We start from the raw sequence: 13,014 nt of genomic DNA on the forward strand, positions 1-13,014 counted from the left end.
ATACACATAGAGGGCTGTTCTCATGGACTTATTTCAGGAATATTTGGATGGTTTAGCTTTGAGATACTGAGGTGCGCATGTCATTATTATTTTGGCATTGTTTATAATATTTAAGACTTCATGTATTCAGTGTTGAAATGTTGTAGAATATTGTTAATGAATTTTTGTAAACCACATTCATAGCTGTTTGGTTTGTGATTTATCAACAAAGACAGCAAAAAAAAAAAGTGAGCGCCGTGTCCAACTTGCAGGGTAGAACCAAATTCAGTGTATGAACAGTAAAAGAAACCCTCACCAGTTTTGCCTAATCTCACTTGCCATGTTTTGTTTCTTCTTCTTCATGTTCTCTCTTCCCACCCTTTTTCTTTTCTCTCTGGTGGGGTGATCTTAGTCATGGTGGTTGGTGGGGAGATTACTGCTGTTGTATTGCAGTAAACTGGCTCACCACAGTAATACTGTACACTGTCTCGGTTTCTACCTTACTATCATGTTTAACAACTGCACAAAATGCATGAATACTGGTATGCAATCTACATTATTTGAGTTCTCCTCTGACCGTGTGTGTGTGTGAGAGAGAGAGAGAGAGAGAGAGAAAAGAAAGAAAGAAAGAAAGAAAGAAAGAAAGAAAGAAAGAAAGAAAGAAAGAAAGTGATTAGGGTGACGAATGACACCCTGCCAACTTTATTAGACACAATAGATCTCTCACTCATCTCCGGGGTCAAATGGCCATGGCCGTTTGATCACATGTCAAGTTTCATTAATACTGATGCTCCTGTTGGGGATTGCATTACATTTTGTATTTGACTCATTGTGAGGGTCAAATGCCCTTCTGATTCAATTGAACAACAGGAATTATTTTCATGCAGCAGTTGTGTGCCGCTATGACTAAGAGTCTGTCAGCATTTCTATTATGCTATATGCCTTTGGTGTTCACAGGATTATTTCTCAGTTCAGACAGACTGTTGTTGGCGACTGAGCTAGACATTTATAGTCCAGAACCACATATTTTAAAATAATTCCAGTGGAAATGGAAGATTTGTTGTCTTGCAGCCTGGTCTTTAAAAGCTTATCAGAGTGTAAATTCTCCTTCTTTCACTGTACCTTACTTGCAAGGAAATGCCCTTATCAGTTCACAGCCTTCAAATGCATATTTTTCAAATAAAGGTTTCTGTATCATCAGCTAATGTATCATACTGTCCACAAAGAGGAATTCAGTTGGCCAGAAAAGGGGTACAGGATATTTCAGAAAGCTAAGGCTACTTTCAGTGAAGACATAAAAAGACCTGTTCCTATCTGCATCACAATGTGGATGAGAAAAAGCACCCCCAACTTCTATATGAGGAGTAGACGTTCAAATATTTGTTGGACTAAAATTCCCATCACCCCAACCATTGGCTATGCTGGCTGAGGCTGATGGGAGTTGTAGTCTAACAACATCTGGAGGGCATCACATTAGCTCTTCTTGTTCTATACCATGCAATGGTAATGAGGTTTGTGTTGGCTTCATCACATTTGATCATGGATGTGCAGCTGACCTCAATGCCCATTGGACACTGTGCCATTCTTTATCCAACACCAGTAGCCACATGTGCAGCTGTAATTACTATATGAAGGCATCCCTCCACCCTCCCCACCATGCCACAGTATGTAGACTCTTGATACAGAAAATAGACCTATATGCAGAACTATACATGAATTGATCTCCCCTATTGGATCAGTAATAGAGAACATTGTTTGTATGAAAATCTCAAGTGCAATTTCTGGCATCTTCAGGTAGGGCTAAGACGACCCCTGTCACAAATCCTGCAAACCCATTGTCAGTCCAGGTAGACAATGCTGAATGACATGATCTTTTTAATTCCAGGCTGCTTCCTGTGCTCCTATGCATCCTATCAGTATTTATATGTTCGGTATTTATCTGCTTACCCCAAGAAAATGGTTTCAAGAATCAAATAATTTCAATCTTGCAGAATTAGCATGAAGAAATGTAACATATATAAGACACAAATTGTGATCAGCATAAGGGGAATAATCAGGGAGTGAGGTGATTTGCCCACTGAACTGTATTAGAAAAACTTAGCTCATCACCGCTAGACATCCAAGCTTGTCAATTTATTTAATTCTCCACCACATCTTTAGCTACATTAGCAGCGGGGAGTGTGCAACATTTTCTGACTAAAAGGAAAGAAAACACACCACATTGATGAACTGCTGGGTAAAGAGTTAGCAATATGTTAAAACCCTCTGGGAAAACTGAGTGATATTCTTGTGTGTGCTATAGAGTCATAGCTGTCATGATTATTTACTCCCCTCTCAAATGAGATTCTGAAGATGTGTTCCTGATGTTTTAATGCACTTACGTAGGGTTAGACAAGGTTCAACAAACAACAAATGATATATAGAGTGCTTGTTTTAATACAATGTGTATGTGATTAGCAATGATGTTATGACCAATGCAATAAAAGGTGCTTTGGTAAATAAACAGCAATGTCAAAGTAAATATTGGCAAGATTGCAAACTAATGAGGGTGAGAACATGAAGCCAAAGCAAATTTTATCATACATTGCTGCTATTAAAATAAAAGGAAACACACCTTTATGTGGGCGGATGGGGGGGCAAGTGCTAAGAGATCTAAACAATATACCTTTTTAAAATGATATAGTTTCTATTAGAATCAAAAGTAATATTTTTAAGGCAGTTTAAAGAAGATTAGTCATTCTAATACTTGATTCATATTATCACAGTAGTCACCTGCAATTTTACCCTGCTGTTAAGCCAAAAAAAAGAAAAAAATAAAGGCATCCCACAGAGGAGTAAAAAGTTCCTGGTGTTTCAACAGAGCTTGCAGTTCCATCACTTTCCCTCTCACACATCCTGATGGAATGGCTGCTATAGATCACAGCTGAGGTTGCAACCTAATGCATCTACTGGTTTGCAACCCAACTATCCTAGCAACCTTGCTGCTGATCTCACATATGAATTAGCTCTTAGAACAGTTATTGTTGCACCAAAACCAGAGATTCCACTGTGCCTCTACATTTCTCAGTCCAGTGGATGCATCATCCTTGTGCTCTACCTGCAGCTAGGGAAGAGGTGGCAAAAACCCATATACACTAGGTTGTGGGCAGGCCTATCAAACCTTTCTCCCCTTACATTTGTGATGGTATGGTTAACATTGCTTCACTGCAAGGTAAAGAAAGTCTATTCACACAAACAACTGGTCAGTTGTGTTTCAAGCAGCAACCAGGCTATTGATCAGATATATTAACAGTCTAAAGTTAGGGAATATAAGACTGCATTGTTTTAGTGTGGGACAGTGAAAAAGAGTTTGGATTTGATATCCCACTTTATCACTACCCTAAGGAGTCTCAAAGCGGCTCACATTCTCCTTTTCCCTTCCTCCCCCACAACAAACACTCTGTGAGGTGAGTGAGGCTGAGAGACTTCAGAGAAGTGTGACTGGCCCAAGGTCACCCAGCAGCTGCATGTGGAGGAGTGGGGAAACGAACACAGTTCACCAGATTACGAGTTCACCGCTCTTAACCACTACACCACACTGGCTCTTCTTTTTATACATTCTGATGTCTTTTTAGCTGATTACTTTGTGTTTACTCCACTTGTTTTCAAACTTGAGGTGGGGGGGTGGGATATAATATAAACGTAAACAATAAACTAATTAAGTTCAGCCACACACACTCTTATGACCACATAGCTTGTCCACTGAATGCTGGTGCATGGGTTCATATAACTGTGTGTTGGCATCTGTCTGTCTTGTCTCCCGAGACAGAAAGATACCAATGCACAGTTATATAACCCCATGCACCAGCATTCAGTGGACATCACAAATGATCAGACTGCAAACTTAGAATAAACACATTGGGAACTTATTTGTGGAAGTCTTATTTCTACCTGATTTCTACCACAGCCTCTCTTCATAAGCATTAATCTTCACCCACAAATTCAAAACAGTTCTGTTAATGGTTATTAGCCATGTCAAGTGGGACTTGCAACAAAATGTTGTGGCCTGGAGTGCTCCTGCTCCAGGTTTCAGCCAGTCAGCATTTCTTCTAGGCAATGTCCCCATGCCCCCCATTGATTCCAGCCCCTCCACACTTCAGCAGTCAGAGAGCATTCTGTTTACTGAGCATCCAAAGTCCTCACTGGATTGTTTTAGCCAACCATCCACTTTGAGTTTCCCAGACCTTCCCTCTTATATATGGAGGGTGCTGCTTGTTGTTATTATTATTTTTTGGTAAAAAAGGTGTTAAAAGGAGGAAGTTCAAATCTTAGTTATTAATTGATTTTTTTAAAAAATAAACATCTTGGGTTGCACAAGAGTGTACAGCTTCTTCAGATTTTGCCCCCCCCCCCATTTGAAATAAATCTTCATACAGTAATACTACAAGCTTTCCAAACACAGGAGAAAAGATTTTCACTTCCCCAAGGCATCTAGAGACTGAGCAGAAGAGATTAATGAAAAACAGAATCACAACGTTTTATCATGGAAAAAAGCAAGCATATTGTGACTACATAGTATGTTAGCTACATCAAGCATTCTTGCATGGTGGACATGTCGTATAGACTTGTTGTTAACCAGTTATTCCTTTCTCCCTGCTTGCATATATTAAAAATAAATTTATGTAACCCCCCCCCATATATTATCATTTTGCTACCCTTGTTAATTTTTTAGACAGTTAACATTTCCCCATTTCAATTATTTGTTGTTGTTGTACTTACTTACTACAAAGCACTCATAAGCACAGTAATTCCTGCCTATAGCACAGAAAGGAAGAGATAGAGGGCAATTGTGGAGGAGATCGAAACAATGCACAACCTCACTAACAGCAATGGTTAGCAACCAATGATAGTGTGCCATATGTGGCAGCCTCAAAGCCAATTGTCGAGTACTGCACAATGATGTGGACAACAACTGGCAGACAACAAACCTGAATCCATAGCTAATGCCTGTAGCCACACCTAAAGTGGCTAACCTTGTGGTAAGACCAGTGGTGTAGCGTGGGTTGTCAGCACCCGGGGCAAGGCAAGTAATTTGCACCCCCTAACCCATGGATTTGCACCCCCTAACCCATGGATTTGCGCACCCTAACCCCCAGATGTTGTGCCCGGTGCGGCCAGCCCCCCCTGCACCCCCACGCTACGCCACTGGGTAAGACCATCTACAGCACATAAAGCCCTCCTCAAGGAGTGGAGGGGGGAATCTGGGGAAGCCTGCAAGACTTTTTAAGGAGCATTTTCCCCATCCGATATTTGTCCTATCCATGTCAAAGCCCTTATGAGATGCAGAAGAGCGGGATGCCACAGTGTGGTACAGAAGGCAAAGACCCTCAGAGCAGGGCTTTTATGGTGGCTGCCCCACAGAGATATGTCGAGATATGACTGGCACCCACTATCAGCACTTCCTAGAAACAACTGAAGACATTTTTGTTCTGACAGGATTTCCCAGCTGGATAAATGTGTCTTTTCCACAAGTGTTTATTTTGTTTAGTTTTAGTTTTGTTTCAAATGTATCTTCTGGATTACTTATTTTTAACTGGGTTTCCTACCCCCACCCCGTTTTATTGAGATAATTTCCCGTGTTTAATGAGATAATTATGTAGAAGATGGTTTTTAGTGTGTTGTTATTATTACGCCCAGTAAGAGAACTCAGAAAAAATAATTTCTAATGCATAATGCTCATACCCATTACAATTTTGGTCCACAAGAAATCCTGGGCACAACTGTTATTAACTGAAAGGTGAGCCAAGGGAGTTGAGAATATGCTTCTCTCCTTTCTTAATGTGGTAATGTGCTGTAAGCAAAAAGCTGAAATGGAGGGATATTCACACAAAGTTCCTTGATGTATGTCTCCATTGCTTCCCCATGCACAAAAAAGCCTTCCGCTTAAGACAAGCTCCTACATATAAAAATAATGGAAGCATAGATGACAAAAGTAAAAATATCTAGTTCGTTCAAAGAACAGGCTAGGCGCCATCTGTAATTATCCATGGAAAAATTATCAGATTAGATTTATTTGAATTAATAATACAAATGATGCAGGTGAGCTTCATAAAAATCATACCTTCTAAGAAAAATGCTAGGAGAAACAATTTTTTGTAGCTTCTGAACCAGTAACAAACGTTAGAAAATGAATATATTGAAGATAAATTTTATGTTTCAACATTTTCCAATTATAATACCAAACAGTGCACTATGATATGGCAAAGGCTATTAATGAGTTGTATTTCAGATCAAAAAAATAAACCCAACCAGAATAAAACTTAGCTTATCACAAGTTCATAAGGATTCTTGGCTGTGCTGAACATCAAGTGGTACCATAACTGACAGATCAGTTGACTGACATAAAAATTCAAACTTACCCATGTATGAAAAAAGTAGCAATAATATAATGTATCATTTTATGCCCTGTTTTAATAAGTTGATGAACATTAATGACAACTCTGGGTGCAATCCTGCTTGCTCCATGCAGAAGGTGCAAGGGTCTATCATTGCCCTCCATTCCCACATGACAGCCCATGTTGTCCATGTCTGAGCATTTCCTTACAGCAGGAGATGCCCTGAAATTTTACTCAAACCTTCGACACAAAGTCACTCTTGTCAGATATGGGAGCAGGGCAGTGGCGTAGCGTGGGGGGTGCAGGGGGGGGCGGCCGCACCAGGCGCAACATCTGGGGGTTAGGGTTAGGGGGCGCAAATCCACGGGTTAGGGGGCACAAATTACTTGCCTTGCCCCGGGTGCTGACAACCCACGCTACGCCACTGGAGCAGGGCCTTGTGTCTGGACCTGGACAGGAGGTGGGGGTTGCACAGTGCTTTTGTGTGAGGCTTATGCTTGACGTGAACACTTCATCCATGACAAAACTCACAGCAGTGATGACTGGGCACCCAACCAGAAATCATGATAGAGAAGGGGGAGCGATATTGGACTCTTAACTGAGCTCCTTTGTGCCCTGAGCTCCATGCTCAAGGCAAGTGAGATTGTGCTTTCTTATCATTAATGCCACACTTTATATTTCAAGAAAGTGTAAGAATTCTGGCTTTGAACTTAATGTTAACTTTAAAAAAAAAAATGGCACAGGGATTTTCACATACCTAGGAAGAGCTTTCCATAGACATGTCAATTTAACCAGTAATGATCCTGTTACCTCATAGGAAGAAATTGCTTTTAAAATAAATGATGAAAATGATGGGCATGTGGAGCCCAGAAGGGTGAATTTTTCCACACGTGGCAAATACATTCAAAAGGGCTACAATTTTATTTTTTTTAATGACTGCAGAAAGCATAAAGGAGATGGCAGGGTATACTTTACTCCTAGACCCTTTAATTTACCTTTCCAATTACATTAAGAAAAATATTGCTAAAGAGGATAAAGAATTAATTCTCAGTAGGGCCATCACAGCACGAATAATTTTGGTCCAATATTGGAAGTCTCAGAAGTGCCTGTCTGAGGCGGAATGGCTATCCAAATTATGATATACTGCTGTGCTGGCTAAATTAGGATCTTAATCAAGGGGTAGAGAACAAGGCAGATTACAAGACACTTGGGCTGTTTTTCTTTACTTATGGAGAGAAAAGAATAGGTGTCCAGAAAGAATAAAAAAAAAATAGTTTCATTAATTTAGAATATTAGAATTATTCCTAAATGCATATATTTTGTGGAGCTTTTAGAAATGATTAATTATTATATCCATCATTGGGTGTTTCTTTAGATGCTGCATATTTATTTCTGTCTTTGGACATGTACTGTAGGAGGGTTATCATTTTGCTTCTTGCTATGTTTTGCTTCCCAAGTTTTTTGCTGCTGTTCTATTGGGTCTATTCAATGAAGGTCTACCAGGCTTGAATGTTGAGCATGCTGCTTTATGGTAGTGAGTCTTGGACAACTTACACCCATCAGGAGCGATGCCTCAATGTCGTCCACATGTGCTGCATCAGGAAGGTTTTGGGCATCACATGGCAGGATAGAGTCTCAACCAAAGGTGTGCTCCCCCAAGCCCACATTCCCAGCAGGTTCACACTCCTGTCTCAGCAACATCTACACTGGTTTCGTCATGTCTACTGAATGGAAGATGGCAGGATCCCCAAGGATGTACTCTATGGGAAACTAGCTTCAGGCCCCAGGCCCATTGACAGACCAACTCTGTGTTACAAAGATGTTTGCAAATGAGACATGGAGGCTGGCAACATTAACCCCGCCATGTGGGAATCCCTTGCAGATGACCACAGCACCGGAAGACAATCAGTCAAGTTGTGTACCCCAGCAGTGACCAAAGGAGGAATGGCTACTGGGAGGAGCACAGAAAGCAGATACACCACAGTACACCAGCATCAGCACAACCAGACACCTTCATCTGCCCCAAACGCAACAAAACATGTCTCTTCTGCATCGGTCTCTACAGCCCCAGCAGGAGCTTTAACTCTCCAGTGGTTTGACTTCATGCCTGAAGGAGAATTCTTCCCTTGTCTCCCAAAAAAGATGGATGCCAGCAACTATAGAATTTTGGGTGGTTCTTCTTCTAATATAAATCATCGAGATAAAAATTAAGGCTTGTATATAATTCTACCTTTTTAAAAAAGAAAAAGACTGCAGTTTGGTCAGTAAAAATAATTTCAGGATTAGTCTAGCCTAGCCTAGCCTTCTCCTGCTTTGCACGCACAGGGAATGTTTTATACTGAATATTATTTGGTCCTGCTTTTTCTGATTGTTTGAATAAGCTCAAACAATCATAAGCATAACATCATTATACGGTTTGGTCAGTAGGTGGCACTGGTTTTGCCTAGTTTCCTGACCCATAGTTTAAACAAACCACAGTTCCCAGGTTTTGACACCATGGGGATTGGAGAACTGTGGTTCATTCAGAATCAGAATAGAAAGTTTCTGATCTCTTTCTCACCGGCAAAATGAAGAGAGTGACAGGGGACCACATGAGCCTTAAATTCGCTGCAGCTCATTTGCACAGTGGGAAATTAGCTTTTCTGCTGACAGAATGTAAGGCAGATGGCCTTAATTTTTTATGGAGTCTGTAGAATTAAACACAAGCCTTAGTTTCTCAAAAAGGAAGAAATTACTCTGAGATTTAGAAGGAAAAGCCAGCAGGTTGCTCCTACTGCTCATGAGCATCTTCCACCTGTAGGGGTTGCCTCACTTTGCCAAATGGTAGAGCCAGCCCTGGCCTAGAGTCCAATGAGACCTTAGTTTGAGCCCTCTGTATTATTGCCACCGGGTAAGTTTAGAGAGAGAGAGAAAGAGAAGAGGGTAGGAGTAGAATGGCAGTCCTGCAAGTGTGTGTTTCTTTAAGAGTGGGGAAAGATAGTTTAAGCAGTTATGAGCCAAGCTTAGGCACCAAAGGCGTCAAGGCCCAATTCATAATAGGCCCAGTTTAACAAATTTACTGTTCAAATCCCATGGAAAACCAAGCTCACGCTTATCACTAGTTGTTCTTTCTGGGTTAGTTTAGTTTAACGCTGTAAGCCCAGTGTTTCTGCCTCAACAATGGTTCCGAATGGTAGCAAAATCAGCAGCAGCAGCAGCAGCAATATAAAGCTGATTGAACAAGCTAACAAAGTAAACACCATAAAATAATACAGCAGCAATGAAACAACCAAGTGGAGACCAAATTAAAACCAACATCTTAAAAGCAAAACCTCAATGGAAAGCAGCCTTTTCACTTTCCATTGGAAGGTAGAGGGAAAGGGGGTCCACCATGTTACTGAGAAGATAACTGCCCATTAGGCCCTCACGTATGCACGCATGCTTTGTGTACAATATTTATACACGCTCTGTTATTACAGAAAAATTAAGCATGATGAATACTTAACAATAATCACAAAACCATAAAAAGCAGCAGATAATTTCAGCATCAGAGAATAATACAGCACAGAAAAATGCAGATTATCACTGAAAATATACAAAAGATCTAAGATTCAGTGGCTTCAAATGCATTGTAAAATAAAACAGTCCTAACATGGTGCCCGCAGCCCCTCTGGGGAGGCATTCGATAACCAGGGTGCAAACGTGGAAAAGTCCCTGTAACATTAAAAAAGTGTGAGAGAGCACCCGCCACGGGGAAAAGAGCATACTGTTTCCTGTTTGAGAAGACCATTCAACAAAAAGATGTGTGGGTGCAGCCATGAGAACAAGAAGTGCAAAACACTGTTTCAACATTTACAACAATATATAAACACATCATTTGTCTTGTGTTATTTTCCCGGCCTTATACTGACTTGGGATCTTTAGTGCTATACAGATATGAAAAGAAAGAGGCAATGGCTTCTGTGATGGGCTGGTGTGAAATCATTTTATAATCATAGAACTCATGAGCCCAAACTGCTAAAAAAAAGCCATTGGTAACAGCCCTAATAGGACTGCAACCTTTAAGCAAAAGGGCCCTTTCCCCAGCAATTTTTAGCAATATTCAGGTGCAAGATAGTGGTAAATGGGAAAGAATCATGTCCTCGTTTATATATATTTTAAAAGTGGTCATTTACACGTTTGAGTGTGTACGTGCTCTTTGTATCCAAGGTGCAACCCCTGAATTTTGTGCAAAAATTATTGCATTCTAAGTAGCAATCCCAAACTACCACATGGAATATCACCACACTAGTTATTTGAATCCCTTCATAGTTTTCTTTTGTCTATCTTGCTTCTCCATATTATATTCTGCATGGCTAGATGAGTCATCCTGGCCCTTGGACTGGGATTCTTTGACCTTTCTCCATGCATTAGTATGTAAAATTATTGCTTACGTTTTCCCAACAAAGAATACTCTGAGCATCTAGCTGCTTTCATTATTCATGCTCTATTAATAATACACTTTGAGTTTCATTCAGAGGTGTACTAGGAAACTTCTGTTCCCAGTGACCTAAGCAGTTTCAGTTCAGATGCTAATGAACTTCTTTTATTTGGCCTGACCTTGATAAGCAACAAAACAAAGAGTTGACTAGCTGCACCAAGCCTGGTGTTTAGACATTGGAGTTTTTCAGTATTTCTCTAGATCAGATCTTTTGTGTGCTGACAAAATATAATTCCTACAAAAGAAACATGGAAATGTGCACCAGTTTTTAGGAATAATTATCAGCATATTGTTTCACCCTCATACCCAACACCAACCCCACTTGGACAACCATGTGCTTAAAAATAAGATTTAAAAGGCTAGCCTGTCTGCTGAGGGCAGATTATCTTTGGCAATCACTCATAGCCAAGTAAGATTGTCTTCCATGAACAGTCTTAACAGTGAGTCCGTAAGTGACTGTGGAGTACAATTCTGGATCCACACGTCCTTCCACAGTGGGGACATAGGTTTCCAGGTGGAGTTGATCATGGTGAGGGTTTGCCAAATGTGCCTTCCTCTTAGCACGTTTCTCCCTTTCCTGAGTTCGAGCATCTTCAAAGTCCATGACACCTTTGGTAAAGGCTGTTCTCCAGTTGGAGCACTCGCAGGCCAGTGTTTCCCAATTGTTGGTGTTTTTACTATTTTTTTTAGATTTGCCTTGAGAGAGTCCTTAAACCCTTTTTGTTGACCACCAGCAGTCCACTTTCCATTTTTAAGTTCAGAATAGAGTAGTTGCTTTGGAAGACGATAATCAGGCATCCGAACAACATGACCAGTCTAATGAAGTTGATGTTGAAGAATCATTGCTTCATACACCCAAATTGAAGTAAATGGGATTGTGTCCATGTTTAAAGCACAGTATGTAGCTGGAGGAATTGACCTAGTGGTAGATATCCTTGTATCCTTTGGAATCCCCTCCCATGAAAAACCTATGTGGCTACCACTTTTTTTCTTTTCCATTTGTGCTTTCAGAAGTTGAATCTGTAAACATGCTCTGCTGTTTGTTTATTTTGCCTTCATTGAGTTTTTCGTGTTTCATTACGTTAGGATCTTTTATGATCTGAATGTTTCTCGTGTTTATTGTGAACCATTTTGGAAATTTACATGGAAAAGTGGTATTAAAAGATACCACAAATAGGTAAATGAAACCATGAGGACAAACAACATTAGCAAACCTCTTTTTCATAGTGTGGGGAAGGGTACTAAACTGAGCCCTTCTGTACCCTTGCCTGAGTTTGCAGACTGTAAGTCAGAAGAGATGCTACCTCTTTATCTGGGAGTAGGCACCACTGAATTCAGCAAAACTTACTTCCGAGTAGAAATGGTTAGGATTGTTGGTAAGGAAGGAGATCTGCACATACACAGGCAAAGGACTGACAGGGGCAAACGCTGCTAATAATTTGCCTTATAGGTGTTAGAAGTTTCTAGCTTCACCTGAAAATACTAAATTTTCCTTCAAGTCCTTTCCCTGTTGTTTTTATTTAGACTGTGTGTGAGTACTATGCTGTTTTATTTACATACAGTGCCCATGTCATTTAGGCATTTTGACAAATATTAAGCCATTATGATGATAACTCCACAAGAAGCTTGGAAAGAGCAGTCAATGATAAAAAGATTTGAAAAGTATTGGATGTGACACGCCCTGAACAGATGGAAAGGGCTTGTGTCCCTTAACCTTCTCAACTGCTTTGCCTAGGGCTCCCTTACGCACACATAACTGACGTTAGGTAGAAAAAAATGTTTTGTATAACCAAGGTAATGGGTATTTTATTGACTGTGCTAATCATTAACTTAGGGAATGTAGAATGCAGGTTTTTGTTTTGAACACTTTATTATGGTGTTATGACTTTACAATTAATAGTTAACTTTGTCACTTTGTTTCTTGCCCTTTGAAAAATTAAAAGCTTTTCTTCTGGCAGCAACTGGAGTTTATCCAATCTCTAGAAACTTCTGACTGGATATATGTCTCACTTCACCATATCTGACAAGCTCACATATTGTACGTCTGAAGGTGAGCACTCGTTTTTCTTCTTGTCTTTGGTTTAACATTACTTTTACATCATGGTCAATCTCTGATTCTACATGTGAAGCAAACACTTCAGTTAAGAATTCAGATATATGGCCAAGACAAGATGCCTGCCAGAGTAGTCAAGAACATATTGC

At 40.2% G+C, this 13,014-nt stretch overlaps 1 protein-coding gene across 7 annotated transcripts in view; it reads right to left on the reverse strand.

Annotated features, from left to right (window-relative positions):
- Positions 1 to 13,014, reverse strand: part of TOX2 (TOX high mobility group box family member 2) — a 256,694-nt gene that overhangs the window by 132,117 nt on the left and 111,563 nt on the right. The window lies entirely within an intron of this gene.

The sequence above is a fragment of the Podarcis gaigeae genome (assembly GCF_964106915.1).
Source record: "Podarcis gaigeae genome assembly, chromosome: 6".
NCBI lineage: Eukaryota > Metazoa > Chordata > Lepidosauria > Squamata > Lacertidae > Podarcis > Podarcis gaigeae.